We start from the raw sequence: 14,196 nt of genomic DNA on the forward strand, positions 1-14,196 counted from the left end.
TAGCCAGGGTCTCCTTGAAGGACTGGGCTGGGCAGGGGAGGGGGAACTGGAGTCCTTGGCTTTGCAGCCCAGCACCGCAGTGCACACTCATGATGGAGCAGGAGGGAGAGGGGTACTTTCCCACGATGACCACCCCCAAACGCCAGGCCACTTCCACCATCTTCAGCAGCTGTTTTAGTTTATGATAGTGTTTTCAAACTTCAGGTCATGAACCAACAGTGAGTGGAGAGAGTCACAAGCAGCATTTAAAAAATAAAAGGAATGGAATAGAAAATAACAGAGTACATCACATGTTTGAGATTAAGTACTGTTATATATGTGTGCGTATAAATGCACATGTGTTATAACAAGGGGTTTGTAACGTAAAATGTATTCAAAAAGTTTGGAAGCCACCTGTCTGAACAATTAGCTGAACTCTTTTTGATTTTGCCAGGTGCCAAGGCCCCACCTGAGGTGGTATTTCATACGTTTCAGTGGGAGAAGTTGAGCACTTTTCAGCCCAAGTCAGACCCACGGGGCCTGATGGTCTCAGAGTGGGGAGGTGTCACTTGTGTGTCTGATCGTCACACTCGGGGAGAGGTCTGATGAAACCCCTCTCGTAGGCCTGAAGACCCCTTACACTAAACAGTGAATACTTTCTCCTCCTCTCTGGAAGACAGACAGGAATGGCTTCTGAGCCTTTGTACTTGAGTCACTCTAATATCTGTGTGCACTTCTCCCAGAAATGCAGCAAACAGAACACGTAATGCTACATAAATTCCTGCGAGAAATTTCTTTGTCCAGAAATGGTGTCAGCTTGTTGTTACACGTTGCCATAGGGAACAGAGCGCTCTGCCTTTGAAATGCAGCGAGGAGAGCTGTGATTGGCTCTCCTCGCTGCCCATCACGGCTGCCCAGCAGCCGAAACTGCAGAGGACAGAACGCCCGCCCCCAAAGCCGTTGCCCTGTTTGGGGCAAACTTCTTTGTGCTGCTCCCCCTCCAATTCCCCAAGGCAGGGGATCCAGAACTGCTCGGACGGTTGGAGAAGAGAAAGAAGGGGGAGGAAGGGGAAGAAGAGAAGGAGCAGGTCCTCACTCCCCGGCAGAGGGCTCAGCCACGGCTTGTACCTGAATCTATTCATTCTGAATGCTGCTTGATACTGCTTTGGTAGAGGATAAAACGAGCTGTAGAAAACCCCTCTGACGGGTCTTTGAAACTTCTACCTTGTTGCTTATTTTAAAAGAACCAAGAATAGTCCAGCCTAGAGAATTTTTGGCAAACTCTGATTTTGGCAAAGTCTTAAAAAGATCCCAATATAGTGTGAGGCAGGAGGTGGGAGTGGGACCCGGCTGAGTGTCCCAGGACTGTGGCCTGAGCAGGCCTGGGGACCTGGGAGGAGATGGGCAGATACACAGAGGCCTGGGAGCCGGGGGCGTGGGAAGCATTGTGGACCCTGCCCTTTGAGGCTTCTGACAGGCAGGAAAGGACACCCAAGGCTCTGGAGCGGAAGCCACGGAGAGGGAAGGAAGGAGGCGCTCATCTGGTGACCTAGGTTCGGGTCGGAGCCCAGGGGTCTGTGTGAGAGGGTTGGCTGGGGCTGGCCTGTTGCCCTGACATGGGTGCTGGGGGAACAACAGCCATCTTGGGTTCTCTGTCTGAAGTCAGCTGTGCCCTTTCAGTGGCCCAAGCAGGGGCGCTGCTGTAGCCTGGGCGAGTCCCCACCTCTGTGGCTGGAGAACAAGTACCAGTCGGTCTGATGGGGCCAGAGCCGTGGACTGTCGAGGGTTCTGGAATGTACCACAGAGGAAGCCTCCAGAGGAGATGCTGGACTTCCTGCCTCTATTCAACAAGTCATTGGAGAAATATAAGAAGGGAGCCTGGCTTATGCTGGTCACACAGGTCTCAGTGCTGGTCTAGGGATCTTTATGAGCCTTCTTGAGCAGAGAAAAAGGAAACATCCATTCATCTCCTCAGTGTTAGCTTGTAAACTCGTGCAGAGGTGGCCTTGCTCTTTGGCTGGCCTGGAGCCTCGCAGAGACAGGCCATCCATTGCACCCCATCTTGCCAGGCCCAGCCGGACTGGACACTGTCTTAGAGGACCATGGGGAATCCTTCATGATTTGTGGGGCAGAGGGCCGAGGCCCCTGGAGAAGTGAGTGCCCTGGCTCTGGAGGCTGCACACGCCCCTGAAGGCGTGGGGTCCAGGGAGGAGAGGGGTGCACGGGGCAGCAGGATCTCTGTCCTGGGGCCCCAGGCCAGCGGGGAGCTCTGGGAGCTTATGGCAAACTGGCCACACTCTTCGCATTTGACCAAGACACAACTTCCTGGGTGTGGGAGGACCCCAGGGAGCAAGGAAATGCCAACCAAACCAACGTTGAGACAGCTCCCCCCTTAGTGAAGGAGATCAGGGCCCAGACGTCTCAAGTCTCCTTCAGCTCCACCACCTGCTCGTGCGGACGAGAGGGAACGAGTGTAGGAGCGAGTGTGTATGTGTGAGAGTGTGCCGTGTGCATGGGTGTGAGGGAGCATGGGTGTGTGAATGCGTGTACAAGTGTGAGAGCACGTGATCGTGTCTGTGACCAAGTGTCTCCGAGTGCGTGTGAACGTGTGTCTGTGAGAGTATTCATGTCTTGTGAGCATGCGTGTCTGAGTGTGAGGGACAGTGTGTAAGAACGCATGTTGGCTGAGTGTGTCTGAGCCTGTGTCCGTGAGTAGTTGTGTGAGACTGTGTTGAATGTGTGTCCATGTGCGTGTGAGCGAGGGTGGCTCCCAGCTGAACCGGGTGACGCCATCGCTCCCGACTGCGAGGGGACCTGCACCTTTCGGGCCCCCACGAGGCTCGCGTGGCTTTTCGACCCGGAAAGGGGTGGAGGCCCGGGACGAGGGCCGCGCGGAGCCGGGGGGCGGGAGAGCGCGCGGCGGCGGGGAGGCGCGGCGGGCGCCCGAGGCCACCCCCGCCCGCGCCGTGGCGCCGTTGCTAAGGCCGGCCGACTGGCGCCGGGCGGGAGGGCTTAGCAACGGGCGGCGGGCGCGCGCGGGCCGGGCGGGGGCGCGCGGGGCCGCGGCGCGTGGGGCCGGCCGCGCTCGCGGGCTCCCGCAGCTCCCACGCGCGCGCGCGCGCGCGGGGCCTGGCGACGGGGGCGGGGCGGGCGCGCGCCGGGGCGCGCTCCAGCGGCCGGCGGGGATTTCCAGCGCGCGAGAGGAAGTGCCTGTGAGAGGGTGCGTGAGGGCGAGGGAGCGCGGCGCGGCGCGGCCGCCGCGTGCGCGAGCCGGGTTGCAGCCCAGCAGGGACTTTCCAGCCGGCGGCGGCGGCGGCCGCCGGCCCTTCCCCGCCCCCCGACATGGGGCTGCCCGGGGAGCAGGACGCTGCGGACCGCGGCGGAGGACGCGCCCGGCGCCCCTGAGCCGGCCGAGCGGCGCGGACGCGGGTAAGGGGCCCGGCGGGTGGCGGGCGGCGGGCGGCTCCATCCCCGGCGGCTCCATCCCGCGCCCTCGGCGGCGGGCGGGCCCTGGGCCGGTCGGCGCGGGGCCGGGGCGGCGCAGGCCCGGCGCCCGGCGGCGAGTGCCCGGTACGGCGCCGCCTCGCCCCAGCCCCAGCCCGGGCCCGCCCGCCCCCCGGACGCCTCAACTTCGGGAAACTTTGTCCTCCGGCCCGGCCGGGGCCCGCGGGCCGGGGCTCCCGCAGCTTTTCAGGAAACGGGGCGCCGAGGCCTCTTGGAAACGTGACCCCCCCTCGGGGTGGCGAGAAATCAGCATCTCCTGCGAGGCTGTGTGTTGCGGGGTGAGGAGCGGACCGATTCGGGTGTCTACATAGCCGAACGTGTTCACCCTGGGCTGGCTTAGTTGTTTTTTTTTTTTTTTTTTTTAAGCCATTATTTAAAAGTTTATACTGAGTCATTCCTCTGCAGATGAACCTCTGACTGATTCATAATCGGAGAGCTGCAGTGGCCTCGGAGGCAGGCGGGTACTGGGATCCAGTTTGGGGCGAAATGCACACATTCCGCCTTTGGTTAATTGCTCCTGCACACTTTGCCACGTTTTCACTGTCACCCCGTTGGGGACATCTATTTAATATTTAGGCCTGTAGAAAGAATTCCGTGTGGAAAAAAATTCTTTACCTTTCACTTGAAAACATAGCAGCAAAATGGAAATGGATGGTGTGTTGTGGACGTGCTTTGAAATTTAAGAAGCCTTCATATAATTGTCCATTTGAAGAAAGCAATTTTTTTTTAACATCTGTATTGGGGTATAATTGCTTTACATTGTTGTGTTTCTGCTTTATAACAAAGTGAATCAGCTATATGCATACATAACACCGTATCCCCTCCCTCCTGCGTCTCCCTCCCACCCTCCCTATCCCACCCCTCTAGGTGGTCACACAGCACCGAGCTGATCTCCCTGTGCTATGCGGCTGCTTCCCACTAGCTATCTGTTTTACGTTTGGTAGTGTGTATATGTCCATGCCACTCTCTCACTTCGTCCCAGCTTCCCCTTCCCCCTCCCCGTGTCCTCAAGTCCATTCTCTACGTCTGCGTCTTTATTCCTGTCTGAAGGAAGCAATTTTATTTCATGTTTTTCGTATTAAGCCGTGAATCAGTTTTCAGAATGAGATGGGGAGTGTGTGTGTGTGTGTGTGTGTTATTTATTCATTTATTTTTGTGGAGTCATAAAGGCTGTATTGAGTAGCGTTGTCACCGCTTCTTAATTTACATTCACAGCATACAACTGAGGAGGAGCCATAATTTTTTTTTTTTCCCCTAGCGTTTGCTGGTGAAGCTTTTGGAAATGTTGGGTTCTGTAATCTTGTATATGTCTATAAAATCCTTATCTAAAGAAATGACCAGGTGGGCCATCAGTTGGTGATAAAATCTTCTCCTTTCACATCTTTGAAAATGGCCTGTTTAAAAGACTGCATCCTATGTAGGATGTCTGGCAAAATAGTGTACGTTCGTTTTTCAAATGAAGGGAAATACTTGTGTTTTCACCGTGTGGTGACAATATGTATACTGAGAATTAGTCCAAGGTGAAAAATTCTTTGGCCAAAACAAAAATAAGCGTTATCAGTGTGAAAACTGTAAAATACATGAGATTGGAAATCTGGTGAGTAGGTGCTCAGGACAGAAACCCTGACAGACCTGGGATTCCCACATCACTAGTTAAAATCAGACCTTATCAGGGATGAGGTTTAAGATGTAAGGTGTCTCACCCAGACGCCATCTGTTCCAGCTGTCACAGTGCAGAAGCCGGGAAAGCAGAGAGCTGGCAGGGAGAATTCCAGCTTTTTTTTTTTTTTTTTTTTTAAGACGTTCATGTGAATTTTTCTGTGAGGGGAAGAAGACCAGTTATTTTCCTTGGATGCTATCCATTAATTTTGGAATTAATAAGATGGCCTCACTCCTTGTAAAGAAGGGTGTAAAGACATTCCACTGGAAACAGGCAATAGCAGCGGCCAGTTGTTTCTGTTAATACTATCAAAATATTCCTACTCTTGTTCGTGCCTTGAAGAGAGTCCTTCACTTAACTGAAACATCTGAGCTGCTGCTTGCTGTTTTCCCCTGTGTTTGGGATTTTGATTCTGTAAACAGCCCTGCTAGAATCCCTTTAATTGTTCACTGTGCAAAGCAAGAAGGGCCTTGGGGGGTGAGGGGGGGTGGGCGGTGTCAGGATAGATGTGCTAATAAGCTGAAGGATGAGAATGATTTATCAGTCTCTTAAAGTCCTTTTTATGATGTTAAAGCTGTACTTCAAGAAAAACTGTCACTGTGGTGTTGCAAGTCTAGGCTAGCGCAAGCAAACAAAGGAAATTGCGTTAAATTTGCCCATCTCTATTTTCTCATCTTTGTAGAGCAAGACTCTCCAAACAGCAAGTGATCTAACCTATTAAATGTTATGCAATAGCTGAGTTTCCTTGTAATGGTCAATTTAAGAACTATTAACTTAGCAGAGGAGACCTCTTATGGCCAAGGCCTCTGCATCAGTTCCATGGAATCAGGACCCTCCCTACATGCTTCTTTACAAGTGTTTATAGAGGAAGAAAAATTATTATTATTTTTTGCTGGGGGAGGAGAGTCATAATATTGACTTCAGATGCAGAGAGAAACTGGGAAGAGAGCTACAAAGTGAGAAAGAAGGAGGTGAGGCCAGTGGATTTGGAAGACGACCAGGGAGAGGCAGCCGAGGCCTAAATGTGGAGATGATACTTAGACTAGTTCTGGGCAGAAGGAACGAAGCCAGTGTGAGAGAGGGCCGGATGCCTGCGGGCAGGAGGGCAGTAGAGAGAGGTGAATGGGGATGGGGCATCTCGTGCCATAGCAGCAGGCTTTGGGTCCAGAGGAGCTCATGGAGGTAGAAGACAATGCAGTTTTAAGCAGAAAACATCACATGTGCTTGTGTAATATCTATTATTCATAATTAACTGAAAAATACAAAATGACTTTCTCATTTTGGAGGGCCTTTACTAACTGTGGTCTGCACAGCACTATTCTACACATAGTGAGGGGTGGGGGACTGACCAGTCTAGGAAGGAGAAGGTGAGATTTTTATCATTAAGCATCAAAACCTTTTGGGGGCCAGAATTGCTTGTCTCCCTGTGCAGACTCACTGGGGTGAGGCTGGCAGGTGGTGAGATGTCATAAATGCAGGTGACTGTGTTGGTTTTTGTCAACTCCGGAAATCAGGTGGGAATCTCTTGCTGAATTCTGTATTCTTCGAGATAAGTAGATCGTTAACTGGGATTTGGGAGTCTTTTTCTCATTTAATTTGATGTTGAATGTGCCTTGAGTTCCCATAATGTTCTAGTTTTCGTGCTAAGTTGAGGGAGATACCGCACCTGCCTTTGAGGGCATGGTCTGCAGAAGTCCGGGGCATCTTGGCCCCTGTGCATGGTGAAGGAGATGCCAGAAACCAGTGGGTATTTGACTGAGGTAGCACCAGGGCTGAAGCCTGTGCCAGGGAGGGTGAGGAAAAATGAAGATTTCACCACCCTGCCCTCAGGGAGCTGGCTGCGCAGCTAGAGAGTGAAGACCCACTAGGAAGAAGCTAGAAAAGTCATACAGTGTAGGCTGAAATGAATTAGTGGATTGTGCAGAGGACTGGAAGTATGATGGAGGTTCAGAAAAGGGAAGGACAGCTCCTGGCTGGCGGGGGTCGCCAGGGAAGGCTTCTGGGAAGTGGGCGTTGAGACCCAGTGTCGGGAAGGCAGGTGCCATGGGCCCACCCGGGGCCTCTTGCAGGGCCCTGAGAATGGCAAGAAGAGGATTTCTCCCCTCCTGGCTTTGTTGTGGTAGCGTGGCATCTGACGGTGTGCAGTCCTGTTGCTTCTTGCCAGTAGATACAGTCCTGGTGCTGCGACTGGTCAGTGGGTTTCCGGTTGTGATGTTTCCCGTGCTGTCCTCTGGCGCCTGCCAGGCCCTTTGTGACCGGGAGCTCAAGCGGGTCGGGCGGTCTGCCCCACGATGGGCCTGGTCTGCGGTGGGGAACAGAGCAGTGGGCCCCAACCTGGGCGGCAGCACTTTGCTGTCCCTGAGGTTTCTCCTTGGAGGTAGAAAGTCTCAAAAGGTGGTGGCGAGGGGAGGGGTGTAAATGTTAGAAAGCCCCTTCCCCCCAAATCTGCTGCTGTGTCAACCATGCGGAAATGACCTAAGTCTCTTTCATTCGCAAGAAATAAAAAAGTGCCCTGTAATTTCATTTCGTGGTTTACTATTTCCTAGCGTTTGCTCCATGCTGGTTTTTGACCATGTTTTTTTTTGGCCTCGACGCGAGGCTTGTGGGATCTTAGTTCCCTGACCAGGGATTGAACCCTGGGCCCTAGACAGTGAAAGCGCAGAGCCCTAACCACTGGACCGCCAGGGAATTCCCAACTCCGTGTGTTTTTAATGGAGGTTATTTGGTAACTTTTATGAGGCCATTCTACCAAGAAAGATATCATGCCTGCTGTTCTGATATCCTGATTTCCTTTCCAATTAAAACACTGATTCTATGGCAAAACCCAAAAGCATATTTGTTGGAAACTTCATTTCTTTAAGTGGAGAGAAAAGCTAAATTGACTAACTGATTGGGATAATGTCACCTTTAGGACAACAGTAGCATCAAAATACTAAAACATTAGTTTCCGGGAGTCATAATTATAGTGAAGGTTTTCAGAGACTAACTTCGTACCCTGGAAGGTTAATGTCCAGTAGGAGGCCTGCATACACTTGGGGTGATGAGGTGCTGGTCAGGCCCCCACTCCCCCGCCAGGGCCCGGCACATGGTGGACTGACCCTTCATCGGTGTTTGTGTTCAGAATCTGCAAGTGTGGGAAGGAAGAGGGCTGTGACAGATGCCCACACAGTGGCTGCATGTGGTTTGGCATATGTGTCTGCAGGTGGGTGTGCCCTGGAGCTGCCCTCCCTTGACTGTGCCTCCGCTCCCCCCACCCCCCATGCCCTGTTCTGATGGTGCTTAGCTCCGTGGTTTGTTGCGTTAGGGGGCTTGTAAGATGGGAGGCTTCATTTGACATTTTAACTTTCCTGGGTGCATAGCCTGATGTTTGAAATGTTATTATAGGGTAAATTAAGTGTTTTGGTTTCAGAAGGCTTTTCTGTGTGAGAAAGGGCATGGCATGGTTTTAGTACAGTATGTCTCAAACCCTTGCTAGGAGTCTAAGCCCATTAAAGTTTTATCTTAAAATTGAATAGGACTTTTACATTGTACTCAGTAATATGTCCCCCCCAGTTTTTGAGTACATTCGATTCTGCAAAAGATGCATTGTGTTCATCCTTGGCTTCCCTAGGATCTGTGAGGGGTCCCCTGGCATTCCTACCATGTGTCCTTGGGGCTGTGCACCCCCTCACTTGAGAAGTGTGGGCATGGCGGAAGGCACCAGCTTTAAAGATCTGAATCCCAGTCCTGCCCTCTGTACACACCAGCAGAACAACCCTGGGCAGGCTGCTGGGCCTCTCTGAGTTGGTTTATCCATCTGTAAAATGGGATGAATAGCACCATGCACAGACTTGCTTCTTATGAATGAAATGGACAAGAAAGCCTTCTACTGATGTCAATTTTCGTAGTAATAGAGGGTTGAGATGTAATGGAGTAAGAGCGTTAAGATCTTAGAATATAAACATAACGTGTCAGACCTCGGTGGGGACTGTAGAGATTTTCTAGTTGAGTTCCCTCATTTTATATGGGAGGCAGCTGAGGCTCAGAGTGTTTGTGTAAGTAACTCTCCCAAGTCAGATCATTATCTGGCAAAGCAGGGACTATTCGCCCAGAGTAGTGTTTTTTGGGGTTTTTTTTTTTCCCCTTGCAGCCTTCATTTTTCCAAGATTGGCCCCAGGGAAGCTGCTTGGCCTCTAATTCCAACTTGGGATAATTGAAAATTATTTAATCAACACATATTTTTTTTGAGAACTTACCCAGGAGCTATGCCATTTGCCAAAGCTAAAAAGTAAAGTAAGATGCTGTATGATCAGTATCCTCAAGGAGCTTCTGTGAGATGAGTAAGCCAGAAGAACCATTTGGTTACAGCACAGTGTGGTGGGTGCCATGATGGTAGGACAGAGGCGCTGTGGGAGCGCGGAGGTGTTTTCCAAGGGAGGGTGCGCGTGAGCAGAAGGAAGGAGCACGTCAGAGGGCCCGTGGGCCTGCAGAGGCTGCCTGTGGCTGCCGTTCAGGGGGCAGGGCTCAGGAGAAGGGAACAGCCTGGCTGCCTTTGGGTGCCGCCTTTGTGCCAGCCTAACTTTTGAGGGAAGAATCATCCCCATTTTACAGATGAGGAAAAGGAAGAGCATCGAGCCTGTTGGACTCTTTGATAGAGTTCGTGTTTTCATCACTGTGCTCTGTGGTCAGTTTAAGCTGAATTACAATCCGGTTTTAGATTTTGTTCTTATTCTAGACTTTTTAGTTTTGCTTTCAGATTCTAGATGTTTTAGTTTTGCTGCTATGTAGTGCTTTTTAAAAGACACTGTGTATTTTTCCAGCATATATTTTTCATGCGGCCTTTCCTTTCCTCCAACATCTGTTTTGCCTGTATCGATTTACTTTTCCAGGTGGTACTCCATTCCTTCTCTGTTTTGAGTTATTTTCTTAGAGCAGCAACATTGCATTCCACATCCTTTAATAAGTTCAGTTAAGGCATTCTTTACCCTGTGGTTCTCGCCGAGGAAAGGTCCCAAACTTCATTTACTAATGTGTTTTCTTTCCCCTTTCTCTCTCTTAATTTACATTTAAACCGGTAGTCTAGTAATAATGATATAATTTAGTCATTATATTTTTACAGGGTTTTACAAATATTAGCTCGTTAGTGGTGAACAAGTCCCGGAGGCCTGGTCACTCTGTAGAGAGCTGGTTACAACCAGCATAGGCAGCTTTCCACCCATTCATCTGGAATTTAATTATAACTGCGGATTGCTTATGGGAATACGAGTTAAAGGCAATGAAACCTTCTCCACAATTAGCAGGGAAATGATGTCATTGGCTATTTTGGAGAAGATTTTACGTGGCTCTTCTGCTAGAACCACTGTAAAGTTCTGAACACGGAACCATGAAGGGTCGTGATGGCTGGACTGAGGTGAGGGGCTTGTTTCATAGCCATCTGTACCTGCTCCAGGGAGGGCTGTGAGTAAGGGGACACAGCTGGACACTGAGGCCTCAAGGTCAGGTTCCTAGCGTGATAGAGGATAGATTTTCTTTGTTCTTACACCCGGTTAGACCTTTTGGGGTCAAGGCAGTGGCATGGGAGAGAGAGCAAGGGCCTCAAGTTTCTGGAGAAGCCTGCCCTGCCTTCTCCAGGTTGAGGGATGTTCTGGTGCATCTTCGGTGTGTCTCTAGTGTTGAGAGGACGAGCTTCTTAAGGACAGGGTCACTTCATCGTATTTTCACAGTCTGGCTTAAGATGTGCTTAGGCCATCTTAGATGAGACGAATTTATGTATGAAAAGAGTATGGGTCTGAAGTCAGACCCGATTTGTATTCTGGTCCTCCCTTTAGCTAACTATGATAGTAAGTTCTTTATCCTTTCTGAGCCTCAGTTTCCTCATCTATGAAAAGGTAGTTGTGAGGACCGAAAGCGAGAATGTGAGTGAATGTGAGAACCTAGCATAGCATGAGTGGTAATTCCTTTCCCTCTTTCCTTTCCTGAGCGATTCCCTAAAGGGAGACCATGCCTTGTTAGCAAAGTGAATGATTGGCTCTCTTGGGAGTATGGCCTGGCCCTGGATGACAAGTAGGGGTAGAAGAAGTGCATTATTGGACTGTCAAGAAAGTATTTGTAACAAAGAATAAAATATCTGGAAACTAAAAATCACCGTATATTTGCAAAAAAAGGAATAAATGTCTATAGATAGGCCCTCACTTTTTTAGAAAAACAAATTTTACATATGATGATTTTTGATAAATTAAAAATTACATTTTAGTACATTTTTTCCATTATTTAGCAGAATAATATTCTTAAATTCATTCCAATCTCTGTTCAAATGTCACCTCTTCCAGGAGGTTTTCCCTGAACACCCTAGTTAAAATAGCCCATGCTGTCACTCTCTAGTCTCTTAACCTTGCTTTCTTAATTCATAGCAGAAAATTTTTTTTCAACAGCTTAACCCAGTTACCAGGAGACTGCCTGGAGTATGTTGGATACTCAGGCATTCATATGAATCAATCAATCAATAAACTACAGTCCAACCAGATTTTCTTTTATTGAGGCAAAATTCACATAATGTTCAGTTAACTATTTTAAAGTGTATAGTTCAGTGGTATGTAGTGTATTCAAAATTTTGTGCAACCACCAGCTCGCTCTAGTTTCAAAACTTTTTCATCACCCTGTAAAAAAATCTGTACCCATTTAGTAATCATTCCCCATCCCCCCTTTCTTCTAATCTGATAATCTCTAATCTGCATTCTGTTGCTATAGATTTGCTTGTTCTGAGTATATCATATAAAAGGGATCATACAATCCATGACCTTTTGTGTCTAGCTTCTTTCACTTAGCATAATGTTTTTGAGGTACATCCAAGTTGTAGCATGTATCAGTAGTTTGTTCCTTTTTGTGGCCGAATAATATTCCATTGTTCGTATATATCACAATTTATTTATCCGTTCATCCACTGTTGGACATTTGGATCGTTTTTACCTTTTGGCTATTATGAATAATGTTTACAAGTTTGTGTGTAGACACAGTGTTTTCATTTCTCTTGGGTGATATACCTAGGAGTGGAATTGCTGGGTCATATGGTCATTCTGTGTCTAACTCGTTCCCACCTGCAATGTACTAGGGTTCCAATTTCTGCACATCTTTGCCAACATTTATTTTGTTTTGTTTTGTCTTGATTAAAGCTATTTTAGTGGATATAAAATGGTACCTCATTGTTGTTTGGTATTTCCTTAGCGACCGACCAATGATATTGAACATCGTTTCCTTGTACATCTTTTTTGGAACAATGTCCCTTCAAGTCCTTTGCCCATGTTTTAGTTGGGTTGTTTGTCTTTTTGTTGTTGAGTTGTAAGAGTTCTCTATATATTTTGGGTATTAAACCCTTAATAGATATATGACTGACAAATATTTTTTCCCATTCTGTAGGTTGTTTTTTCACATTCTTGATAGTGTCCTTTGATGCACAAAAGTTTTTAATTTTGTTGTTGTTTTTGTTCCTTGTGCTTTTGGTATCAAACCTGAGAATCCATTGCCAAACCCAAGGTCATGAAGATTTACCCCTATATTTTATAGTTTCAGCTCTTACCTTTAGATCTTTGGTCCATTTTGAGTTAATTTTTGTATTTGGAATGATGTAGGAGTCCCACTTCATTCTTTTGCATTTGGTTATTCATTTGTCCCAGCACCATTTGTTGAAGAGACTTTTCTTTCCCCGTTGGATGGTATTGGCACCTTTGTTGGAAATAAATTAGCCGTGGGTGTTTGAATTTATTTCTGGACTCTCAATTCTATTCCATTGGTCTATATGCCTGTCCTTCTGCCAGTAGCACACTGTTTTGATTATCGTAGCTTTGTAGAAAGTTTTGACGTAGTAAGTTTGAGAAGTGTGAGTCTTCCAGCTTTATTTTTCTTTTTCAGTGTTGCTTTGGCTACTTGGCACCGCTTGTAGCTCCATATTAATTTGAGGATCAGTTTTTCTCTTTCTGTAAAAAGGTCATTGGAATTTTGACAGGGATTGCATTGACTCTGCTTTGGGCAATTGCCACGTAGTACTAAGTCTTCCAATTCATGACTATGGGATGTGTTTCTATTTATTTACACCTTTAATTTCTTTTTTTAAAAATTAATTAATTAATTTTTGGCTGCGTTGGGTCTTCATTGCTGCGCGTGGGCTTTTTCTAGTTGTGGCAAGTGGGAGCTACTCTTCGTTGTGGTGCATGGGCTTCTCATTGCGGTGGCTTCTCTTGTGGAGCACAGGCTCTAGGCACGCAGGCTTCAGTAATTGTGGTTCACAGGCTCAGTAGTTGTGGCTCGCGGGCTCTAGAGCGCAGGCTCAGTAGTTGTGGCACATGGGTTTAGTTGCTCTGAGGCATGTGGGATCTTCCCAGACCAGGGCTCGAACCCATGTCCCCTGCATTGGCAGACGGATTCTAAACCGCTGTGCCGCCAGGGAAGTCCAACACCTTTAATTTCTTTCAGCAAGATTTTTTTAGGTTCAGTATATAAATTTTTTATCTCCTTGGTTAAAGTTATACCTCGGTATTTTATTCTTTTGGATGCTATTATAAACAGAATTGTTTCCTTAATTTTCTTTTTGAATTGTTCATTGCTGGTGTATAAAAACAAAACTGATTTTTGTGTGTTGATCATATACCCTGCAATCTTGCCGAATTTAGTTATTACCTCTATTAGTTTTCCCTGGGATTTTCTATATATAGAATCATGTCATCGGCAAATAGAGATAGTATGTTTCTTTCTTTCCAATGTTGGTGCCTTTTATTTCTTTTTCTTGCCTAATTGCTCTGGCTAGGGCTTCTACTGCAGTGTTGAATAGCAGTGGTGAAAGCAGACATCTTTGTCTTGTTCCTAATCTTGGGGGAAAACTTTTCAGTGTGATTATGAAGTTATGTGTGGCTTTAAAAAAATAAATGACCTTTGTCATGTTAAGGAAGTTCCCTTAAATTCCTGGTTTACTGATTGTTTTGTGATGAAAGGTTGTTGAATTTTGTCAAATGCTTTCTGTGTGTCTATTGATATGATCATGTGTTTTTTTTCCCCCTTCTATTAATGTGGTGTGTTTCATTAAT

At 47.8% G+C, this 14,196-nt stretch overlaps 1 protein-coding gene across 3 annotated transcripts in view; it reads left to right on the plus strand.

The window, feature by feature from the left end:
* The first annotated feature begins 3,125 nt into the window (after positions 1-3,125).
* TRAF3 (TNF receptor associated factor 3) overlaps positions 3,126-14,196 on the plus strand; it is a 116,636-nt gene continuing 105,565 nt past the window's right edge. For all 3 annotated transcript variants that reach the window (XM_057543102.1, XM_057543101.1, XM_057543100.1), the window contains exon 1: positions 3,126-3,408. The gene's annotated coding sequence lies outside the window, so the exon portion shown is untranslated. The remainder of the gene's footprint in view (positions 3,409-14,196) is intronic.

Source organism: Balaenoptera acutorostrata, chromosome 3, assembly GCF_949987535.1.
Source record: "Balaenoptera acutorostrata chromosome 3, mBalAcu1.1, whole genome shotgun sequence".
NCBI classification, from domain to species: domain Eukaryota; kingdom Metazoa; phylum Chordata; class Mammalia; order Artiodactyla; family Balaenopteridae; genus Balaenoptera; species Balaenoptera acutorostrata.